The sequence below is a fragment of the Macaca nemestrina genome, chromosome 15 (assembly GCF_043159975.1).
Source record: "Macaca nemestrina isolate mMacNem1 chromosome 15, mMacNem.hap1, whole genome shotgun sequence".
In the NCBI taxonomy this organism is placed as follows: domain Eukaryota; kingdom Metazoa; phylum Chordata; class Mammalia; order Primates; family Cercopithecidae; genus Macaca; species Macaca nemestrina.
In genome coordinates this window covers 84,544,201-84,567,656 of record NC_092139.1, presented here as the reverse complement: position 1 = coordinate 84,567,656, position 23,456 = coordinate 84,544,201, and the positions used below count along the sequence as shown (strand labels likewise).

The 23,456-nt window shown below is 43.8% G+C and overlaps 1 protein-coding gene and 1 pseudogene across 5 annotated transcripts in view; both read right to left on the bottom strand.

Moving 5' to 3' along the window:
• Nucleotides 1–23,456, bottom strand: part of LOC105480758 (CECR2 histone acetyl-lysine reader) — a 202,062-nt gene that overhangs the window by 129,891 nt on the left and 48,715 nt on the right. The window lies entirely within an intron of this gene.
• Nucleotides 16,539–22,877, bottom strand: LOC112426481 (telomeric repeat-binding factor 2-interacting protein 1 pseudogene; annotated as a pseudogene).

The following is a 23,456-nucleotide window of genomic DNA, read 5'->3' as shown; positions in this document are numbered from 1 at the left end:
AGGAAAGAAGGAAGGAAGGAAGGAAGGAAGGAAGGGGAGGGAAGGAAGGAAGGGGGAGGGAGGGAGGAAGGAAGGGGGAGGAAGGGAAGGAGGGGGAGGGGGGAAGAAAAGGAAAGAAAGAAGGGGAAAAAAAGAAAGAAACTAAAAAAGTTTCAGAATTTTACCTTTGCTTTGCCCAGCACTCTTGGAGGTTAACTGATAATTCATAGCTATGACCCCAAATCCACTTTATTACAGTGTGTTTCAGAACATCTGATGTATTAATTAATTTGGCCAGAGAGACACTGTATAATACAAGGGACAGGACGACTATGAGAAAAAAAATCACTGTTTCACTGGATTAAGTTGGATGGTCCTGCTCCTATTTTTTTTTTTTTTTTTAAGAATTAAAAGAGCTCTAGTGAGTTTATTCTAGGAAAAATGTGTTTGTGGCCTGTCCAGAATTTTCACTGGACCAAACAAAAAAGAACTTGTTAATTGCCCAGACATCTTTCTTGTCAGGTTACACCGTTCAAAAGGTGCTCAGGGTTTCCTAAACTTAGAGATGAGAGAAGAGGCACTGCACCATGGATGTCACCTTTGTGAACTGCTGACTACAATTAGTTTGACTCATTCTAATCAGCAATTCACAAAAGTGTGATCTTGCAATTATACAACCAGTCTCCAAATTCTACCTTGCTTTCTGATCCTTCTGCCAAGGTCTGAGTCTTAGAAATATAAGCAAATTCGTGTTCGTGGACTGTCAATCTGAAAAGACTGTCAACTAGTCAGTTTTATGGAATGCATAAGAAATTGCAAACTGGGAGCAGGCAGCAATGTTTGTTTTGGTCTGCAGTTTTGTCTTGTTTTTCTTTTTTCTTTCTTTTTTTTTTGAGATGGGGTCTCGCTCTGTCACCCAGGCCGGAGTGCAGTGGCGCGATCTCGGCTCACTGCAAGCTCTGCCTCCCGGGATCATGCCATTCTCCTGCCTCAGCCTCCTGAGTAGCTGGGACTACAGGCGCCCACCACCGCGCCCGGCTAATTTTTTGTGTTTTTAGTAGAGACGGGGTTTCACTGTGTTAGCCAGGATGGTCTCGATCTCCTGACCTTGTGATCCGCCCACCTCGGCCTCCCAAAGTGCTGGGATTACAGGCTTGAGCCACCACACCCGGCCTTGTCTTGTTTTTCACTGGTTGTCCAACATTAAAAAAAAAACAAAAAACTTTGGAGGAGCTTACAAAAAAATAATCTGGATATCTCCCTTTTCTTGAAAAATCAAGTCTGACTGATTGACAGTTCTTCATGACTCAGCTGGCACTAACAGGAGGCTGCCTCTGAGACCGGACATGGATCATTAACTGCACATCAGGCCCCATCCCCTCCATTAAGTTAGTTACCTGTCTGGCCCTGCAGGCTTCTGAGTTTCAACATCAGCTCTACGACATCAGTGAGTAGCAGGTTAGTTCGTACTTGAACAATACCCCATGTGTGTTCCTTCCTTTCTTTCCATCAGTCCCAGATAATGCTGGCTGCTCTCCTCAAGTCCCCCTTGACTTGACACTATCCTTTCACTGTAACACCCAGGATTTAACGAAATACTCTCTAACTAGGGAAAAAAAGACGAGACTCACTGCTTTTATCATAAACAGCAGTAGGTAAAGGTATCCCACACCCAAAATGACCACAAAAGAAAATGCTCAAGAAAATACACACAAACTGAACATGAAACAAGACAGGAGTGACAGCTTAGCCACGGGGAGTGCGGGGGGAGGGGGGCATAAAAAGTGGGGAGAGTTCTAATCCATGGTTGGGGTGAACTTATTTCTAGACTGCTGGGAAAGTGATTAAGGCAACAGCCTAACGGGTTAGTGTCCAAAAAGAAAAATTAGACTAGTGTTTGCCCCTGAAGAATGTCTACTGTACTGCCACCATGTAAAGCAGTGAATCCTAAAGCAAGGTTCTGCCTGCATCGGTCTTCAGAACCCGGCCTCAGAAGCTGCATTTCAAATTAAGCAGTCCAATGGTTCTCAAACACACTCAAGTTTGAAAAACAACCGAATTCCACTACAGTTGCCTAGAAGGATGGGTCTGGACTCAGAGCATGACGTCTCCTGGATCCTTCCCTGCCTTCGTTCAAACTGACTTAATGTGAGTGGCCTTTCCTCTGTGTTCCCACTCACCTTGACAGAACAATAGTCACACCATGCTTAACCATTCATTCTTCCAAGAGAAGCAAAAGGCCTCTTTTTTTTTTTTTTTTTTTAACCCTCATGGATAGAAAAAGTGGCTTGACACAGAGTAAGTACTACCTATTTAACAAAATAAGTTATTTTACTCTGTGCCTTACTTTAAAACACTAGGGGAAAAGGTCTGACTAAATGATCTTTAGTGACCTTAGTTATATTCTAGAATCTGTTTTATGCACTAGGGAACTATTTCTCAACCTATTTTTCATTACCACCCTTTTAAGGAACCTTTTTAGATTCGCTCCCCATTGTCCCCAAACCATGAAATTTTAGTATTACAGAAACAGGTTGTGTATTGCACAAACCATCATAATAGCTAAGTTTTTTTCATCACCTCCCCCTAAAAGAGCCAATTTTCAACAATAGCACCTCCTTGATAATGCATTCAATTGTATTTGGATATTCACAGTAACACTGTGATGACAGGCGGCCAGGCACAGTGGCTCATGCCTGTAATTCCAGTACTTTGGGAGGACGAGGTGGGTGGATCGCGTGAGTTCCAGAGTTCAAGACCAGCCCTGGGGAACAGAGAAAAACCCTGTCTCTACAAAAAATACAACAATGAGCCGGGCATGGCAGCGTGCCCCTGCAGACCCAGCTACTTGTGAGGTTAAGGTGTGAGGACTGCTTGAGCCCAGGAGGTCAAGGCTGCAGTGAGCAGTGATCGAGGCACTGCACTCCAGCCTGGGCAACAGAGCCAGAGTCTGTTTAAAGAACAACAATAAGGAAGACAAAAACAACGTGATGACAGGGGAGAATGTAACTCTAAAACGTAATTTTAACTTCTTTGACCAAATCAACGCATGGTTTGAGTTGACATGTGTTACTGACAACCTTTAAAATACCTTTATCAGTTCTCCACATAAACCTTCCCCAAACTGGGTATAGCATTCCTTTAAAATCCACACAGTATTATTGAGACAGACTGCATATGAAAAGTGTTTCTAAAGATTTTTAAAATCAGCAGTATGAGGCCTTCACACACATATTGACTTTAACCAGAAAGTGATATTGTTCATATCAGTTTAAACAATTAACTCTCCAGTTTGCCAACGATATTAGCATTCCACCCCAAAATCAGTGCGGTACTTAGGCAACCAGAAATGCCACACACGAGGTGGGGATGTAGCTCAGAGGTAAGAGTGCGTGCTTAGAAATGTACCAGGAAAAACACCATAGAGAATCTGTTGTATTTATGGGTAACAATAAAGCATCTGACTGTCATCGATACTGACATGAACAAGTCTCTGTTCAAGTCACACTCAAAAAGACGCTCAGAGCTGGGTGTGCCGGCTCACACCTGTAATCAGAGGCTGAGGTGGGAGGATCACAGTGACCCAGCCTATACAAAAAATAAAAATTAGCCGGGCATGGTGGCGCCTGCAGTCCTAGGTACTCAGGAGGCTGAGGTGGGAGGGCTGCTTGAGCTCAGGAGTTTGAGGCTGTAGTGAGCTTTGATCATGTCATGGCATTCCAGCCTGTGCAACAGGGCAAATCCCTGTTTCTTTAAAAATAAAAATAAAAAACAAGTGTTGGCGAGGATGTGGAAACACTGGTATCCTCATACACTGCTGGTGAGAATGTAAAGTAATGCAGTGACTTTGGAAAAGTCTGGCAATTCCTCAAAAGGTTAAACACAGTAATCTTATGATCCAGAAATTCAACTAGTTATATACGCAAAAGAAATAAAAACCTAGGAGCACACAAAGAACTTTTTTTTTTTTTTTTTTTTGAGACGGAGTCTCGCTCTGCCGCCCAGGCTGAAGTGCAGTGGCGCGATCTCGGCTCACTGCAAGCTCCGCCTCCCGGGTTCACGCCATTCTCCTGCCTCAGCCTCCCGAGTAGCTGGGACTACAGGCACCCACCACCACGCCTGGCTAATTTTTTGTATTTTTAGTAGAGACGGGGTTTTATCGTGTTAGCCAGCATGGTCTCAATCTCCTGACCTCGTGGTCAGCCCACCTTGGCCTCCCAAAGTGCTGGGATTACAGGCGTGAGCCACCACACCCGGCCAGAACTTTTACAGGAATATTCATAGCAGTATTATGGATAATAGCCAAAAAGTAGAAACAACCCAAATGTCCAACAACTGATGAACAGATGAACCAAATGTGGTATCAGTCATACAACGGAACGGTATCTGGCAATAAAGGAATGAAGTACTAAGACCTGCTACAACATAAATAAACCATAAAAACATTCTGCTAAGTGAAAAGGCCAGGCACAAAGGGCCATAGTGTGGCTGTATGATTTCACTTATAGGAAAGTCCACAGGGGGCAAATCCACACAGGCACAAAGCTCAGTGGTTTCCAGAGGACGGGGAAAAAAGTGAGTGGAGTGTGCTTGCTGAAGGGTTTAGAACATGAAAATGTTCTAAAATTGACTCTGGTCATGGCTACGCACTCTAAATATACTAAAACCACTGAACTGTAGACTTCAAGTGAGTTAACTGTATGGTTTGTGAATATCTCAATAAGCCGCGCCCCTCCCCCAAAAAAATCTGTGAAAAAATACAAGGGATACCAGAGAACGTGTTTGATGCTACAACAGGCATCAGTAAGAATTACCACGTCTTTTTTTTTTTTCCATTTTAAGTAACGCTCCAATGATACTATTCAAAATATAAATATAGTTTTCTATGCTCCTATTTTAATATATTGAATTCAGGTGAAACAGTAGTATATAAAAGCAAGGAACTGCTGGTAGTTATTCAAGATCTGTGTGCAAACAATTTCATGCCATAGCTCCTGATGGAATGGATCACTTTTAGAGATGACGAAGTTCAAACAAAATATATAATGTTTTGAAGAGTGTTCTATACCATAAATTTACTGAGAACAGGAAACATGTATGTACAACAACTGCTGTGTCAGGCACTATGACTCATGTTTTACATATACACTATAATCCTCCCATCAATCTTGTGAGGTATTATTGTCTTCATTTGAAATAGCTCAAAACCAAATATCCTCAAGACCAGAATAGTTCAATTAATTACCGTAAGTTTCAGTTTCTTGACCTGTAAAAGAAATAACAGTCCTACATACATCAGAGTTGTAAGAGCTAAATGAAATAAGGTATATTAAGTGCCTGATTAAACGGGTACTCGAATTTCAGGGTTTTCTTTTTTACCCCAGCTTTAGCAAAAACAGAGCATTCAGAAGCTAGCAAAAGATCAACACTGTCAGGTTCACCAGGATTCCCTTTAAGTTGTGGACAGAGCACTCACAGATCACTGTTGTGATCAAATAAAACTAACAGAGTTAATCTGGTTTAATGATATGCATTAGCATAATTATGGCAAATAATTAAATATATATAAATAGTAGGCAATGATTGACTATAACTATTATGACTTACGTAGCCAATGCGATTGTTTCAAGGGTCATTTGAGAGCCAAGGAGCGAACTGTTTTTAAAACCAGCAAGAGACACTGCAGCCATGACCCACAGGGGATGATGCAACCTTGTGCTTCTCCCCAGTGAGTGTTTTCAAAGAAGCCTTGGCTGGATGCTGAGAAACAACTCCAGCTGTACAGAGTACAAGTGAGGCTTAGGATGGAACACTTCTTTCCTCAGCACTGCAATCTGACAGGGCAGTCTAACCCAGAGAGAAAGCTGGCAGAAGGAGAAGGAAAATCAATCACACCCTGAGAGGCAGGGGCACTGGGGTGTGTGGTGGGGGTGGAGGTGGGAGAGGGTTAGAGATAATTGAGTGTGATGAACTACGAGGGCTGATGGAGGATAAATTGGCTGATGGAGCATCTTGAAGAATTAGGGGGCAGAATAAGCGTGCCAGATGGAAGGATGGCCAAAGGACATGTGGGAAGAGAGGGAGGGCGCAGAAAGGTAGGGCCACTACTATAGATACACATTTTGCAATGTTCACCAGGAACCCCTGCACACCATTTTGCTAAACAAATGCGGGTATAGGTTATGTGCATTTTTCATATAGAGCTCAACAGAAGTTTGACAACTGTAAGAGGCCTGACCTATGAAAGAAGTAATGCAGATAAAACGACAACAGCAGCATTTCAGAAGCCAGACTCTGAATACAGAATGATGTGAATCAAGTTCCAATGTACCAATTGTAAATCTAATAAAAAGGAAAACTATCATCAGCCCTGTGGTAAAGAATGTCCCACATAGGAAATGAATACTCTCATACACTTGGTGGGGGTATAAACTGCATGCTGGTGGGGGTTTAACCTCTATACATAGCAATTTGGCAGTATTCTCCTTCTCTTTATTGTAACTAAACTATTTTTTTCTCCTAAGGAGAAAGTCCTTCCCTAGAGACCAGACTAATGGTGGCTTAGTCTTCCACTGGCCGTACAGGACTTCTTACTGCCACTCTGACCATGAATGAAAACATCTTTTGAGGCTCATGCAATCAAGCTCTAGTTCTCTGCTTCTCCCTGTTATTCACCAACCTACCCGTTTCTTTATAATAAGCTGTAATCTCCTTCTCTCCCTCCCACCATCAACCTAAATGGTTGTGAAATCCTTACTTAGAACTCATCTAACGCTGTATAGTTCCTTTTTATCTTCCATAAGTCAACCCCCATTGATATAACTTACTCTACATAAGCTAATCCAGAGATGCTGTCCCTGTGAGATCTCTCTTTTTTTTTTTTTTTTTTTTTGGTAGAGATGGGGTTTTGCCATATTGGCCAGGCTGGTCTTGAACTCCTGGGCTCAAGTGATCCGACTACCTCGGCTTCCCAAAGTGCTGGGATTACAGGTGTGAGCCACCGCGCCCGGCCTCCCTGTGAGATCTTCATATGCCCTGCTCTCAAATCCTCACCTCCTGTCTTTTATCTTACTATGTCGCATGTCATCCATATCCAAAATACCTATTCTGACTACACTGGAATCTCTAGTCCTTGTAATACTATGTTTTCTTCCAATCTATTAGTTCCCTTCACCTATTAATTCTACCATATATTGACTGAGGACCTTCTTTGTACCAACCACTGTGCATTTCTCTACATATCCACCCTAGACCGTCCCCCTGCCACCATGATCAGTCACTTCAGTCGTTCTCCCCATGATTCTAGATTCTCCTCTACCCCACCAATCCTTCTTTCACGACTCCATGCAAAATCCCAACCCTGATGAACAATTACAGCATTTATATGTTCTCCTAGGCAGTTATCTGAGCACTAGAACAATGAAAACCAGTAGACTCACACATGTACACCAATACCACTATAAGCTATCTCCATCATCAACCAAGCTCCACAACCCCTCTCCTGTCCTCCTAGAGGCCACTCCAAACATTTGTCTCTCTTGAGCACATTTCCCCACCGCGCCTATTCCCTAAGCATTCTCACATGACTCTGCTGCCTTTATACATGTACACATGCACGCACGCTCACACGCACAGACACACACATGCACGCACACTCACACGCACACACACACGGGTACACGTGCACACACACGTACATGCACAGTCACACGCACGCACACACACAGAGAAAAACATTATTTTTCTCATCCGGGTGCAGTGGCTCACGCCTGTAATCCCAGCACTTTCAGAGGCCGAGGCAAGAGGACCATTCGAGCCCAGGGGTTCGAGATCAGCCTAGGCAACATAGGGAGACCAGGTCTCTATTTAATTTCAGTTTTAAAAGAACGAACGAAAGAAAAAGAAACAGTATTTTTCACTAGGAACAAACTCAATATTTTGAAAACTTTTACTATGAAATAAGGGGGGAATAAACATGATTTTATCTTACTTGTTTGAACTGTATTTGGGATAATCAAATGTTTGGTAAGAAGTTTCTGTTTATAAAGATATTCCAGTTATCTTTGAAAAATGAATGACCAAAAATTAAATTATTGCCATTGTGTAAGTACTGTGCACTCTGAAGGTACTAATGCTAAAAAAAGAAAAAAATCGCCACTGTGCAAGCCCTAGAAAATAATGGATTTAGGATCTAGGCAATAACCATCAATGTCTGCTCACATCTCAGAGACAGCAGACATTATGTGACTACTTCCATCGCCATCCATTAAGAATTTGTATTCCCCCATTTTTGCAATCTACCCATCTGACAAAGGGCTAACATTCAGAATCTACAAACAACTTAAACAAATTTACAAGAAAAAAACAACCCCATCAAAAAGTGGGCAAGGGATATGAACAGACACTTCTCAAAAGAAGACCTTTATGCAGCCAACAGACACCTGAAAAAATGCTCATCATCACTGGTCATCAGAGAAATGCAAACCAATACCACAATGAGATACCATCTCACACCAGCTTGGCTACCCAAGCCAGCAGCCGCAACCCGCCCTCGTCCCCTTCCACGCTTTGTTCTTTAGCTCTTCATAATAAATCTTGCTGCTGCTCACTCTTTGGGTCCACACCACCTTTAAGAGCTGTAATACTCACCGCAAGGGTCTGCGGCTTCGCTCCTTTAGTCAGCGAGACCACGAACCCACAGAAGGAACAAACTCTGGACGTGCCACCTTTAAGAGCTGTAACACTCACCATGAGGTCCGCGGCTTCATTCTTGAAGTCAGCGAGACCAAGAACCCAGCAGAAGGAATAAATTCTGACACCATACCATCTGACCCAGCGCTCCCATTACTGGGTATACACCCAAAGGATTATAAATCATGATACTATAAAGACACATGCACATGTATGTTTATTGCAGCACTATTCACAATAGCAAAGACTTGGAACCAACCCAAATGTCCATCAATAACAGACTGGATAAAGAAAATGTGACACATATACACCATGGAATACTATGCAGCCATAAAAAAGGATGAGTTCATGTCCTTTGCAGAGACATGGATGAAGATGGAAACCACCATTCTCAGTAAACTATCACAAAGACGGAAAACCAAACACCGCACGTTCTCACTCTTAGGCTGGAATTAAACAACAACACATGGACACAGGGTGGGGAACATTACACACAGGGGCCTGTCGGGGGGCGGGCGGGCTGGGGGAAGGTTAGCATTAGGAGAAGTACTTAATGTAAATGACAAGTTGATGGGTGCAGGAAACCAACATGGCACACGTATACCTATGTAACAAACCTGCACGTTCTGCACATGTATCCTAGAACTTAAAGTACAATTAAAAAAAAAAATTGTGTTCCCCCAACATAAATCTGAATTTGATCAAATTTAACCACCAATATACAGGACATAGAGGGAACAGAAGAACATGTTAAATGATTCAATGGAGATAAAATCAGCAACTTCCAAGCTGGGAAAATCTACAGAAAAAGAGAAACGTGGTTTCTCCAAAACATAAACTGCAAGAAAAAGGGGAAAACTATAGAATAAAAAAGGACTGAGGCCCGGCGTGGTGGCTCACGCCTATAATCCCAACACTTTGGGAGGCTGAGGCGGGCGGATCACCTGAGGCCAGGAGTTTGAGACCAGTCTGGCCAATATGGTAAAATCCTGTCTCCACTAAAAATATAAAAATTAGCTGGGCGTGGTGGCACGTGCCTGCAGTCCCAGCAGGGAGGCTGAAGCAGGAGAATCCCCTGAACTCGGGAGGCGGAGGTTGCAGTGAGCCGAAATTGCGCCACTGTACTCCAGCCTGGGAGACAGACAGAGACTCCGTCTCAAGGGGGGAAAAAAATTAAAAGAACAGAACCATTTACAACATATGGAGTTTATTTGAATGTGACTTTAAACAAATTGTAAAAAGTAGGGAGGACTACTATGGAAATATGAAATTTGACAACATTAAGGAATTCTGTTTCATCTTTTTATGTGTGATCATGTATTGCGGGTTTTTGTTTTTTTAAAGACCAGTGTCTTTTGGACAGACAAATGGATATATTCACGGATGAAATGATATGATGTCTGGCATTTGCTTCAAATAATCTGGGAAGGGGGGAAACAGGTAAAACAAGACTGGCCTTCCCTTGGAAACTGCTGAAGCTATATATATGATGGCTACCTGAGGGTTTATTTACTAATCCCTTAGCTTGATACATGGTTAAAAAGAAAATTCGTCTGTATTTCAGCCACCCAAAGCAGAATTCTGGGAAGGAGCACCGAAGCCTTTCCCACACTCCCACTTTGAACTACTCACCAGTTTCTGTGGATCTTATCTCTTTTCCTTTCTCTTTAACATCTCTTTTACGGCCCCTATTCTTTATTCCCACCGTCACCAGTCTAGTTCAGAGTCATCATCATCTCTCATTTAATTAAATGTTAACCTCCTATCTGGTTTATCTCTAGATTAGACCCTTGGTCTATCCGCCTAGACTAGAAACCAAGAGTCAAAACAGTTTCCAGTGTCTAGAATGCTGCTTCTCCTCTAAGACCCATCAACTCTGCCCAAGCTAATTCCTACACTTGCTTCTTCAACATTTAACTCAAGCTCTGCTGTCCTGGGAAGCCGTTCTCACTCCCAAGCCTCATTTAGATGTATTTGCTCTGTGTGCCCAAGGTATCCTTTTGCATAGTCCTATTCCTATCAGAGCCCACACAGTAGTTTAGTTGTCTTTAACTTATTTGACTTATTTGACTTCCTATACTCAGCATCTAAAACCGGACATGTTATAGGCCCTCAATAAATATGTACTGAAAGTAAGAATTACAAAGCACAAGAAAACATGAGACCAAATAGGTCCAGAACAGAAGGCAGATTGACGGCTCGAAGCACAGTTTTTCTCACACCAAAAATCATTCCAGGGTGCTGCTACACCTGTGTTCACATACATGCAATTAAGATCCTCTTCCTCAGATACTAGATGAAATTTATAACCTCTGAAGACCGTACCACACTACACTTAGACTCTAAAAGGAGAAGCAACCACATTCATCTTTCCCAACAAATTTACTAAACAAAGTAACAAACCAAAAGTAGTGAGAAGAAAACAAGCACAAGACACTTTCTTAGCATTTTTTATAAGACAAGTATATGCACAGTTAACATAAAAGCCAAGCTTCCAGAATAGACACTGTAAAGAAATAAGCCTGAATTTTAGATATTAGATTCTATCAATTTGAAACGCAAGGACTCCGCCTTGTCTTCAACCTCTTGTCTGGAAAAACACCTAGTAAAAAGCAAGCAATAAATATTTCTTACATTAATGTCTAGGGCAAAAACACGGCTTTGAAAGTAACCATGGAGAAGACCGATCACAATTCAGAGGAGCCACCCAGAGGGAGACAACAATATCACCGTTGCCCGTGCCCTACACACGGCCTGTGTCCTTGTATACTGGTTCTTGCTGGAGAGAGGGACACTGATCCTCCCTTTCATCGACAACACACAGCTACAGGTGCATTTCCAGACGGGGACGGGTGAGCACTCAGACATCATCGCCTTCCATTCCTGAGTGTACTCTGGCCATTGGGTGATCATGAACAGCCATGAGTGTGGGCCTGGAAGCGTGAGGAGACATCCAACAATATGCCCTTTGAGGACGGCAGAGTATTTGAGCTCCACATCACGGTGCTGGACGATGAATACCAGGCAATGCTAAATGGCATCACTGTTACAGCTTTGCCCATCGACTCCGGCCAGGGTCTGTGAAGGTGGCCCAAGTGTGGAGAGATGTCTCAAGGTGTGTCTGCGACTGAGGGAGATGCCCACACTCCCCATTGTGGAGGAATCCCTTTTTCTACATGACCATGGGATTCCCAGAGCCTGCTAACCGAGTAATCCCGTAATCCCTACTCGCTCCAACTCTTAGACTTGGTCACTAAAACTTTACCAAACTTTAAAAAAAAAAAAAAAAAGTAACCATGGCTGGGTGGGGTGGCCCAAACCTGTAATCCCAGCACTTGGGGAGGCTGAGGGAGGAGGATTGCTTGAACCCAGGAGCTCAAGACCAGCCTGGTAGGTAACAATTATCTTCTCAAAGTTCATTTAATTCCTTAGCATATTCTGATACCATAATACAAAAATATTTTAAGATGTGCTGACAATGACAAGATCTCAAGAGCTATAGGTTCTGAATAGAAGGTGCACAGTGACGAAAAACAAAAAAACAGTGGAAAAGATTAAGGTGGAAAAGGCAAAGTATTATTTATGCATAGTGAGGCTTTAAAACAGTGCTAAATGGGCTTCCGGTTCAGTGTGTGAGACACTGAGGAGTTTGGAAGTCCGACTTAACAAGTAACAAGGTAAACACACTGAAGACACAAGTCTTCTTAGATTCCTCAAAGAGATGAGGTCACAGGGCAAATCACAATGCCAAAACCTGGAGACAGCGGGGAATACAGAGTATCACAACTGACCAGAGAAGAAACCTGCAAGGGAACCAGTGCCTCAGTGTGAACAAATCTGAGAGCTAAAAACTCCAGGGGAACCCACTCATGGTGTACAGGGGGCAGTTCTTCTAAGATTTACCTCTGGAGTTCTACCAGGTTATCATGGTGAATATCAGAGAAAAATCCTCTCTTGCCAGAAGGAGGAGACCATCCTGGAAAGGAGCCATTCTGAAACAGGCCAGAGCACTTAATTTTTTTTTTCTTTTTTGAGATGGAGTCTCGCTCAGTGGCCCAGACTGGAGTGCAGTGGCACGATCTTGGCTTACTGCAGCTTCCACCTCCTGGTTTCAAGCCTCCCGAGTAACTGGGACTACAGGCGCGTGCCACCACACACGGCTAATTTTTTTGTATTTTTAGTAGAGATGGGGTTTTATCAGAGCCTAACTGACCCAGTGGAAGGGAATTCCCAACTCCAGTCTGCTCTAGCCATCTTGTCCCACGAGGGGTGGGGGGATAACTGAGATGCATGTGTGAAGTTCACCATCCGGAGGCAAGCGCTCACTAAAAGGCTGAGACCTAATCCCAAGACTAAAGAACGCTTCCCCCTTTCCCACCCGTCACCACCACATTGCTAAAGGCCTACTTCACCCAGTACATCCTGTCCAACTACCAAGAAAAACTGCAAGGCACACTAAAAGGCAAAAAAAGCGTGAAGAGACAGAACAAGCATCAAACCAGACTCATCGAAACCAGACTGAGAGAGGGCAGGGAAGTGGAATTATGAGGCGGGAAACTGAAACCAACTCTGATTAACATGAAGGACTCTAACGGAGAAAGTAGGCAGCTTGCAGGAACAGGTGGGCAGTGTGAGCAGGGAGATGGGAATTCTAAGAAAAAATGAGAAGAGCCACAGCGCAAAGCATCATGACAGAAACGAAGAATGCCACTGATGGGCTCATTAGGAGACTGGACACCACCGAAAAAAGAATCTCTCAGCTTAAGGATGTATCAATACAAACTGAAAACCAAAGGAAAACAATGACAAAAAAGCAGAAGATAATACCCAAGAACTCTGGGACAGTTACCAAAGGTGTAATATAAACACAATGAAAATACCAAGAGGAAAAGAAAGGAAGAGAAGAAATATTTGAAACAACGACTGAAAATGTATCCAAATTAATGTCAAGACACCAAACCACAGATCTAAGGAAGTTCAGAGAACACCAAGCACAATACATGCTCAAAAAACTACTCTAAGGCCAGGCGCGGTGGCTCATGCCTGTAATCCCAGCACTTTGGGAGGCTGAGGCAGGCAGATCACTTGAGGTCAGGAGTTCAAGACCAGCCTGGCTGACACAGTGAAACTCTGTCTCTACTAAAAGTACAAAAAATGAGCCAGGCATGGTGGCGTGTGCCTGTAATCCCAGCTACTCGGGGGATTGAGGCAGGAGAACTGCTTGAACCCAGGAGGTGGAGGTCGCAGTGAGCTAAGATTGTGCCACTGCACTCCAGCCTATGCCACAGAGTGAGACTCCGTCTCAAAACAAAAACAAGAGCAAAAACAAAACAAAACTATTCTAAACATGTCATATTCAAACTACAGAAAAATACACATAAAGAAAAGAAAGAAAACATCCTGCAAGAAGCCAAAGGGGGAAAAAAAACACCTTTTCTTTTTTTTTTCTTTTTTCTTTTTTTTTTTTTTTTTTTTTGAGACAGAGTCTCGCTCTGGGGCCCAGGCTGGAGTGCAGTGGCCGGATCTCAGCTCACTGCAAGCTCCGCCTCCCGGGTTTACGCCATTCTCCTGTCTCAGCCTCCCGAGTAGCTGGAACTACAGGCGCCCGCCACCGCGCCCGGCTATTTTTTTGTATTTTTTTAGTAGAGACGGGGTTTCACCATGTTAGCCAGGATGGTCTCGATCTTCTGACCTCGTGATCCGCCCGTCTCGGCCTCCCAAAGTGCTGGGATTACAGGCTTGAGCCACCGCGCCCGGCCAAAAAACACCTTTTCTATAGAGGATAAGGATTACAATATATCTGACTTCTCGGAAACCAGGCAAGCAAGACAAGAGTGGAGTCAAATAAAGTGATGAGAGAAAAAACCCACCAACCTAGAATTCTGTACCCTGCCAAAGTATCCTTGTGTAGTGGAAGAGAATAAAGACTTTCTGAAACAACAATCGAGATATGTAGACCTGCCTTGTAAGAAATTTAAAAAAAAAATTTTTTTTTTAAGTAGGGATGGGGTTTTATCAGAGCCTAACACCCAGTGCAAGACGGAGGGAGTCTCGCTCTGTCGCCCAGGCTGGAGTGGAATGGTGCGATCTCGGCTCACTGCAACCTCCACCTCCTGGGTTCAAGCAATTATCCTGCCTCAGCCTCCTGAGTAGCTGGGATTACAGGCACCTCTCACCACGACTGGCTAATTTTTTTGTATTTTTAGTAGAGACGGTGTTTCACTATGTTGGCCAGGCTGGTCCAAACTCCTGACCTTGTGATCCACCACCTCGGCCTCCCAAAGTGCTGGGATTACAGGCGTGAGCCGCCGTGCCCAGCCAAAGAAAACTCTTGAGAGAATGGAAATGATATAGGTCAGAAACTCCGATCCACACAAAGAAAAAGCAGTGGAGAATGAATGAGGTTGAAATAAAAACTTAAAAAAAAAATTCTTAGGCCAGGAGCGGTGGCTCAAGCCTATAATCCCAGCACTTTGGGAGGCCGAGACGGGCGGATCAGGAGCTCAGGAGATCGAGACCATCCTGGCTAACACGGTGAAACCCCGTCTCTAATAAAAAATACAAAAAACTAGCCGGGCGAGGTGGCGGGCGCCTGTAGTCCCAGCTACTCGGGAGGCTGAGGCAGGAGAATGGCATGAACCCGGGAGGCGGAGCTTGCAGTGAGCTGAGATCCGGCCACTGCACTCCAGGCCGGGCGACAGAGCGAGACTCCTTGTCTCAAAAAAAAAAAAAAAAAACCTTAGCTAATGGGTGTGTTCAAAATAGTAATGGCAACAATGTATTTTATTATATACACTGATGTGTACTTATACATATATCTAAGTGAAATGACGGGCAGCAACAATACAGGAATGGGAGGAAAGAATTAGGACTATCATTATTATAAGGTCCTCACAATACCTATCGATGCGGGTAAGGGACAGGAGCAATAGAAGTTATGTAATCTCTGTACCTTCCTTTCCATTTTTGCTGCAAATCTAAAACTTTTCTAGAAACTAAAGTTTACTGAAGATAATAATAAAGTGATAAATGCATGTGGATAAACATTAAAGTGATAAAAGTGTCAATAAGATGAGCAGAAAAGCCCTAAATCAAAACACTGAAGTATAACTTTACTGTTTTATCATCCCATATCATAACCTTATTTTTTTTTTCAAATACAAAAGTTACATTTATTTTCAATAATGAAAACAACACAACAAAGTGGAGTCAATCCACTAATTTTTATGATTTAACACAACGGCTGGGACAAACTATGCTCAATAAATAACACATAAACCAAGTAAGATTATTCTTGAGACTCCTTAGGGTTGCGTGCAACTGTTTTAAACAAAATTGAGTGAGTGGTGGGTAAAGAAAGACATCCTGCAGACTTGACTGAGAAGGGTTCCAAGTAAAGAACAGCCAAGGAACAGGGTCCCCAAATACTAAGTTAGCAAAATGAATATGGTGTTTTCAAAGCAGTCTAGAAATCAGAGCTCACTGAGAGAAATGACAAGGGTCTGGGGATAATCCATGTTTAAGGCCTAATAATTAAATCTTCCCCTATTTCTGAATTCTTTATTTGGAATCTATCACAATCTAAAGGAGCTTCTGCCAAAGGGTAGGAGATTACGTATGCTGCCTGAAATGGCCTATGCCCCCTAAACTTCCTCTGACTTTGTCACTAATACATCAACGGTTCCATTCCAACAAAGGATTACTGCTATGTACACCTCCTCTTCTCTGGTTTAAATTCTCCTTTCATAAATATTGATACTTGCTCAAGGAGAGCTGTAAATACATCCAATTTCTTTTCTTTTTATCCCCCGCTCTACAACTCTGCTTGGCTACAAAATCTAGGACTCACAGAGCAACAGCAGCAATGGCCAGTTTCAATGCAAGAACTCTCTAAAGTTCAATGGCCACAATTTTTTTTAACCACCTCATCTGCCATGACTTTTTTTCTTTTCTCATTATCTTGCCAATTATTTCTTTCGAAACTCAATCCTCTGAGCTACATTCTGAGCACCAAATTTTCTGACCAGTGCCTCTCTGCTATCCTCGTCATCTTTTTGCAAATCTATGTCATCTTGTTGGGACCAAATGGGTTATCCATCAGCTCTGACCGGATGCTAGGAGGGAGGAAGCAGCCTTCAGCTCACCACCATTGCTTAGGAAGGCCTGTGTAACTGTCGATAGATCCAAGTTACACTTCTCCATTAACTGCAGAATGATCATAATGGCAGCTCCCACCTCCGGTGGAGAAACCTTCTTCCTCTTCCTGTTTCTGAGTCTTCCTCAGGCGTGGGGGATCATCATCACACATTGTTCAGTGTATTTCAGAATCAGGGCTCTCATCCACCACCACCTCCTCCAACTCCCGGGTGGCTTCTGCAAGCATCTTTTCCACCGCTCCTTCGCTCTCCTGGATTTCTTCCTTCACAGGTTCTTCCTTCAGGCCAATCTCGAGTTCTCTCTCTCTGCGGTTGCAGTTATCCGCGGCCCGGCGGCCCGCTCGGGTCTTCCGCTGGAGCTTCCGGGAGGAGGCGCGCCCCGGGCGCCCCCTGGCAAGCGCTGGTGCTCCTGGCCCCGCCACCAGGGCTGCGTGGGCGAGCTCTCCACAAGGGCTGCTGGGGATAGAGCTGGCGAGCAGGCGTTTTCCCTCACGTTGGTCAGGACGGCCAGGTCATCCGCATCAGGCTTTGCCTCCCAGTAGTGTCCCTTGAGGCGAGGCGGGGCCCAGCCAACAGGCTCCAGCTCCAGCCTCTCGCTGCGCTGCGCTCCACCAGTCTAGGATGCACCCTGTGGAGATGAAGTGGCCCAAGGCTTCCGCCCGCGCCTCCCAGGCTCCTGGACCGACTGTGCGGCCACCCTGCAGGATGAGCTCGGCCGGGCTGGGCCCCACGTGGAAGGACACGGAGCTGCCCTCCTCCCTCTCTCCAACAGAGTCCAGGAATAGATGGGTCCACTGGGATCTCTGCCCAAATCCATCGCCTCTGCCATGTCTGATGCCGGGCACCAGAGGAGCTGCCCCTCACCAGTGCCTGGCACACAGCGAGACTGACCTAACCTCATTTTTATATAGCTCATCTGGAGACCAGAAAGACTAATACTTAGTTACATGGTTGCACAGCTCACAGCTAATTATAACAGAAGCAAAACTATTAGGAAAGTGTATGTGGAAGGATGCAAGTAAAAGGGAGTTGGTTTCTGACATGAGGCGCAATAGAAACCTCCCTCTCCCAGTATCTAACTGTGGGGCAACTACAGTTCCAGGCAAAGACATAGACAGCTCAAGAGTACGAAAATGAACCACTAGGCTACCGCGCAGGGCAGGAACACACAGGCTTGAGGATGCACAATTACTGGGACTAGATAAAAGTATATCCCATACATTAGCCTGGGAAGGACAAGACAGACTGCATATGGTATGAATCCACTTATTTTTCAGGACAGACAAATTTATCTGTAGTGAGAGTAATCAGATCAGCCACTGCCTGGGGCAGGGTATGTGTGGTGGGCCAGATTTGACTGCACAGGCCATGAGAGAACTTTCTTGGGGAATGAAAATGATTTATATTTTTTGGGGGGTGGTGGTTATACACTTGTATACAGTTGTCAAAACTCAACTGTATACTTAAAATCTGTGTAATTAATTGTATACAAATTATACCTCAAAGATTATCGGTTTTTGTGTGTGTGTGTTTTTTTTAAGGATAAGAAGTATAATATGTTCTATCAAGATGCTTCTCAAAAGCAGAAAATTTTAAATTGAGGGCCGGGCACAGTGACTCTCACCTGTAATATCAGCACTTCTGTAGGCCGAGTCAGGTCGATGACTTGAAGTCAGGAGTTCAGGACCAGCCTGACCAATCAGAGTCAGGTGAAATCCTGTCTCTACTAAAAATACAAAAAATTAGCTGGGCGTGGTGGCACGTGTCTATAGTCTCAGCTACTAGGGAGGCTGAGGCATGAGAATCCCTTGAACCCGGGAGGCAGAGGTTGTAGTGAGCCAAGATCACGCTACTGTACTCCAGCCTGGGTGAAAAACAAGGGTCTGTCTCAAAAAAATACTAAAATAAAATAAGAGGCCAGGCTGGGTGTTGTGGAATGCTGCCTATAGTCCCAGCTACTCCTGTGAATAGCTTGAGGCCAGGAGTTGGAGGGCAGCCTGGGGCAACATAGCGAGATCCCGTATCAATTAAAAAAAAATTTTTTTCAGGCCACAAGCAGTAAACAGTAGTAAACTCCACTATATGGAAATCTCAGCTATCCAGAAGATCCGCTTCCAAGTAAATTCCAGAGAGCCACAATTTTACTTTTCATCCTAAGCAGAAATAGTAGCAATAACACTTTTAACCTAATTATTTTTTCCTCCCTTTTTACAAGTCTTGTCAAAACTAGACAGTGATTAATATTACTTTCACTAAGTACAGCTTTTTAAGTTGTTATAAAGATAGTGCCAGTCAATGGTTGTGGTAGGCCTACATTTAAATTTATCTAAATGCCATTTCTATTCAGATGCCTACAACAGAAACTTGGGAAACACATGGAGTAAAGCCAATCGAAAAATAAGTTTCTTCAAGAACTAGCAAGGGTAAAACATCTACCACTATATGTGATAAAGTTAAATTCTTAAAAGACTTTCTTTAAGTCCCTTTGTCGTAAAAAAAAAACAAACCCGAATCTGACAACAATATCAGTGTGATATACGTATCAAGAGACTTTAAAAAGATTCATACCGTGACACTTTTAAGGAGTTACTATATGGATATAATCATAAATGCGCACATTTGGTATCCAATGGTGCTTTATTTATTTAAAAAGAAAACAAGCAGGCCGGGTGTGGTGGCTCACGCCTGTAATCCCATCACTTTGGGAGGCCGGGCTGGGTGAATCATGAGGTAAGGAGTTCGAGACCAGCCTGGCCAACACAGTGAAACCCTGTCTCTATTAAAATTACAAAAATTACCTGGGCGTGGTGGTGGGCACCTGTAATCCCAGCTACCAGGGAGGCTGAGGCACAAGAATTGCTTGAACCCACCAAGACGGTGCCACTGTACTCCAGTCTGGGCCACCAGAGCAAGACTCTGTCTCAAAATAACAATATAATAATAATAGTATGATCAAGATTTGAACCCCCATAGCCTAGATTGTGGGACCAAAATCCTAACCAACATATCCTATTTGGTTTTACCCATTTTATCATTCAGAGCATTAATGAGGAGGATGCAATTTGTCAATATCTGAGGGCAAAGGAAACAAATACAAAAAAAGGTCAGCGACAATAAAGGTACAGAAAAAAAAAAACTAAAAGTAGATATATATTCCATCTTCTTGACTCACAAAGCAAAAAGAAATTCGAAATTCCATATTAGTAATCATTTTAAGGAAGTGATAAATATAAACCACTGCTCCTTTCTTCATGTCTCTAGCTTACCTTTTAACTCTATATATGTCAACAGATTTTATAAGAGATCTGTCACTATTTAGAGAGTCATATTCAAAGGTTCCCTTTAAGTTACCTCACTAAGCAAGGCACCCAACTCCCTTCACATTGACTGCTGACTTCATGTTGTCACCATTTTATTCTAACACAAAAATAGGAAGGGCCTGGAAACATTAATGACAATCCTGAAAACAGTTTCTTCCCAGAAATCATGACTGTACTGGGAAACCTGGATCTCTGGATTTGGTGATGAGCCCTCAAATCTCCAATGAACAAAAAATTAAGTCTAAGAGGAAGGTGTGTTCCAGCAGATGCTACACAATGGACCAACGGATGGACGGATTGATGGACTGATGAACTGATGAACAAACAACAGAGAGATAAAAGTCTCAAATTATTTGTAGATGAAAGTAAAGAACAGATAAACCGAAATTGCTGAAACCAATTTCTGACCCACTTAGAAACACAAACCTTCCATTTCATGACGATAGCCTAAGGCAAAAGTAAGAATAAGTGCTGGTCCACCCAGGCCCAGACGTGGGTTTTCCTGACTGTCGGAGGCTTCCCTACACTACTTTAAGACATCTCCCCATTTTATCCTATGCATGGTGTAAATACCAACTGTAAAAGGCACAGTAATTTAAATGAACTATTAAAAAACAGTAGACCAGACATCGTGGCTCACGCCTGTAATCCCAGCACTTTGGGAGGCCAAGGCAGGAAGATCGCTTGAGCCCAGGAGTTTGAGACCAGTTTGGGCAACATGGCGAAACTTCATCTCTACAAAAAAATACAAAATTTAGCCAGGCAAGGTGGCGCACCGCCATCTGTGATCCCAGCTACTTGGGAAGCTAAGGTGGAAGGATGGCTTGAGCCTGGGAGGTAGAGGTTGCAGTGAACTGAGATTGTGCCACTGCATTCCAGCCTGGGCGACAGAGACCCTGTCTCAAGAAGAAAGAAGAAGAACAAAGAAGAAGAAGAGAAACTTCGTTTCAGTTGAAAAAATAAAGAAAAGTCAATAACGGAGACTACAAACCATATGTCTGTTAACAGGTAAGGTTCATATTCATTCATGTAATAACTTTATAGTACCTGCCGCTAGGCAGTGAAGGCACCAACACGAATGCCTTCTAAGTGAATTAACCATTCATCTTACACATATTCCTATGCCCCAAGTAAGAGACAATTTAGTAAAAATGTGTATCATATATTTTACACTGTCTAAAATTGATTCTCACTTTATAAACCACACCTCAGAAATTAATCACTGGAGACAAATAGATGCCTTAAACATGTAAGCATGCCCCCAACAGGCACACCACTAAGAAAGGCTCAAGATAAATCACACACAGGCTTTGGGGGGTATTGGCTATAATCCACTCCCACTGCCCCCAACGCCTCACCCCAACCATTTTTCTCCCGTCCTAGAGAGCATGGGAAAATGTGAGTGAGAATATTACAAAAATAGCTTTGCATCTACTCTAACTTTTTTAGGTATATAATTTGCCAACTTAGGGAATTCACAATCAGTAATAAAGTACCTGCAATACACTTTAAAACTCTGTCAATACTGAGAATCTCTGTCTCCTAGGGATCTAGAGTGATTAATAATCCTCCTTCTGCCGGGTGTGGTGGCTCACACCTGTAATCCCAGCACTTTGGGAGGCCAAGGCGGGCGGATCACGAGGTCAGGAAATCGAGACCATCCTGGCTAACACGGTGAAACCCCGTCTCTGCTGAAAATACAAAAAATTAGCCAGGTGTGGTGGCAGGTGCCTGTAGTCCCAGCTACTCAGGAGGCTGAGGCAGGAGAATGGTGTGAACCTGGGAGGAGTAGTTTGCAGTGAGCAGAGATGGCACCACTGCACTGCAGCCTGGGCAACAGAGCGAGGCTCCGTCTCAAAAATTAATAATAATAATCCTCCTCCTACATGCACATGAAATTTGGACTATCTTTAGACCACATATCTAGCTTACAGAACAGTTTGGCGAGCAGGCCCAAAATGTCATACTGACTACCAAATGAAAGACGACAGGTAGAGTCCTGCAGTGAAGGACTCTCTACCTCTTGTCCCTGATGCTAAGATCCCCAGGTCTGAACAATGTTAATGGAGTCCTCAAGCCAGGCAGCAGCAGAAATAGTGAGCTTAAGGAAGTGAGGTAATCACGGCCAAGACACAGCAATACACTAAGAACGTGCCTCAAAACAATTAAAAGCAATTGAAATGGACTGACTCCAGATCTTATAGGGTATTTGCTTGGAAACAAAGAAATCCTGCAAAGGAGTATGTCGTGCCCTCTGATGCTGTCAGTACCCTGTTTTCCTCCACACTCTCCAAGGTTAGAACCATCAACCTGCTTTCTTCGCTCTCCTCTGTGTTTTCCCCACAAAAATACTTTTCTGATACTACTCCCCTTAAGGGAGGTTCATACCCTCATCCACCACCAGCCTCTCCACTGACTCCAGGGAGACCAAACGCTCTGCAAAAGAGTATTCCCAACAAGGCCAAAGAAAGGCGTGTGCGCCCCAAGAGAGGGTGCAGGAGGGGGCCAGGCACTCTCAACCTCAGACCAGTTTTAAAGAGGATGTCAGGCATCTCCTGAGGAAAACTTAACTATGTCTAATCAGAAGTCCGACTGCAGCCTAGCTGCAAAAAAAGCAGCATCATCATCCTCAAAGAACAGAATGTGGAGGCACAGATACACAGACTGGTCGCACCCACACTGCCACGAGAAAGGAAAGGCTCTGCACGATGCCTCCCAAGGAGGTGGTCATGGTTCCATCCCCCTCACCCAGAAGGCCGCCCGCCACCTGTCTCCACACAAAGACACAATACGAGGCGGATGGAGACTCAAGAATGGCTTCAAAGAGCTTTCCAGGCAGGCTGAGGGACAGTTTCCTCAAACTCCGAAGTCCTAATTTTCCTTCAGCAGAGTCTCTGGAAAGGGGGTTCTCTACCTGGTCTCTGACCCCATAGCAACACCTGCCATCACTTACCTCTGGTGAAGGTAGGAGGGCAGAAACAGCCCTCATCTCTCCCCACAATGTGAAAATCAGCAAATGCTACCGAATTAGGAGCTGGGAGCCAAAGGCCTCTTTAGCCCTAAGAATGGGAGCCAAGCCAAACCCAGGCCTGCTTCGGGCACACAAAGTAGTTAAGAGTGTGGGGGTGGGGCAGGGAATGAACAAGGAAAGAAGAGCTAGAAACTGAAAATGACACGCAACTCTAAGCAGCAGGGTGACTTTACCAACGGGACTGAATCACGTTATCAGGAATCAATGGTGCCAATTTCTATTACTGTATTTTGGGGAACCAGACTCAACAAACAGAAATGACCCTTCCCCAGTCTTTTC